Raw genomic sequence first — 1,283 nt, 5'->3', positions numbered from 1 at the left:
CTTAAGACAGTTTATGTCAAAACAATACAAGCCTAAATGCTACACGTCCGAGTGCTACTTTAATTCAACTAAAAAAAAAGTGGATTTCTATGTTGCTGCAGATTGTAATTTTGCAAAAGGGTGATATTTTGAAATAAAATGTTAAAATGTCTGAGAGTTATTAGTTTAAACTTGAGATTTATTTGCATTCAGTAAGGACAGGTGGTGGACAACGCATAAAGAAAATGCCGTAAGATGTTATAAAACAATATTTAGTCATGTTTGACTCACATTTTCATCATTCTTGTAGGTGGAGGTTTGTGTGTACATGTTGACAAACTAGTTGTTTGTTTTATCAGATCATTTTTACACACTTTTGTCAGCAAAGCAGAGAATTGAAAATATTCCAGGGATTTCCAGCCTATGGCTAAACTTGTCCACATGCACAAAGGCTTCAGCTCTTTACTGCTTGCTCTGCACTGCTTGTGTGTCCACAATAATGCATCATTGTTTAAGTGATGCTGAGTTTGACTGGCTAGACTAAGTTAGCTGGTATACGTCTGTTTTGTAATGATACTATGGTACTAACACAATGGACATGCGCCACAGTAATACTGTACCACGGTTTCTGGACACGTACTAAGGTATTTTCTAAGTTGGCGTACCACGTAAGCACCATATTAGAAGAATAAAGTAATCATTTAATATCATGGTATCACCATCCGACACCTCAGTATTGTTTGTAAGCTTAGCTAGCTGCCGGATGTTGTTCAATTCCTAATATGCATTTAGCAAAACGTTCGTGTTTATACTTCTGTCATACAGAAACCCTGCAGCTGTCAGTTTCACCATTCTGTTACTGAGTCACAGTGCTGGCATCCCATAAACATGCAGGCTGATGTGACATACATGCTATTATTTCTTACCCGGAGAATCCCTTCATTCCAGTGGCGTTCAGAAGCACTTTGCTAACTTTTTCGCGAAACCCTCCAACCGGCAACATGCTTCTACGGCGCGCGTGGAGGACCAAACGTAGTGTAAAGGCGTTACGTTAATCTAAAGTCAACGTAATTATTTCTTGACATTTTAACTGCGTACATATATCATATAATTTATGTATTTAAAGTGCATTGTGGCACGCTCAGATTTAACTAGAAAAGGAGTACCCTTTTAACATTTTCTTACATAGATTGAGGTGTTTCTCTCTTCTTTCCTTCCTTTGTTTATGCAAATTTATCAAATGTCACAAAATAACATTTTATGACATTAAATGTAAATTATTGTAAACACACATTATATATATA

The 1,283-nt window shown here is 36.5% G+C and overlaps 1 long non-coding RNA gene across 1 annotated transcript in view; it reads right to left on the bottom strand.

Moving 5' to 3' along the window:
- LOC107597923 (uncharacterized) overlaps nt 1–984 on the bottom strand; it is a 2,990-nt gene extending 2,006 nt beyond the window's left edge. The window contains exon 1 of the long non-coding RNA XR_001610506.1: nt 906–984. This is a non-coding gene — a long non-coding RNA (uncharacterized lncRNA). The remainder of the gene's footprint in view (nt 1–905) is intronic.
- Between the last annotated feature and the right edge of the window lie 299 nt (nt 985–1,283).

Source organism: Sinocyclocheilus grahami, unplaced genomic scaffold (genome assembly GCF_001515645.1).
Source record: "Sinocyclocheilus grahami isolate Dianchi unplaced genomic scaffold, SAMN03320097.WGS_v1.1 scaffold240.1, whole genome shotgun sequence".
NCBI classification, from domain to species: domain Eukaryota; kingdom Metazoa; phylum Chordata; class Actinopteri; order Cypriniformes; family Cyprinidae; genus Sinocyclocheilus; species Sinocyclocheilus grahami.
The sequence above is the reverse complement of the archived record's forward strand: the minus strand, read 5'-3'. Positions and strand labels throughout refer to the sequence as shown.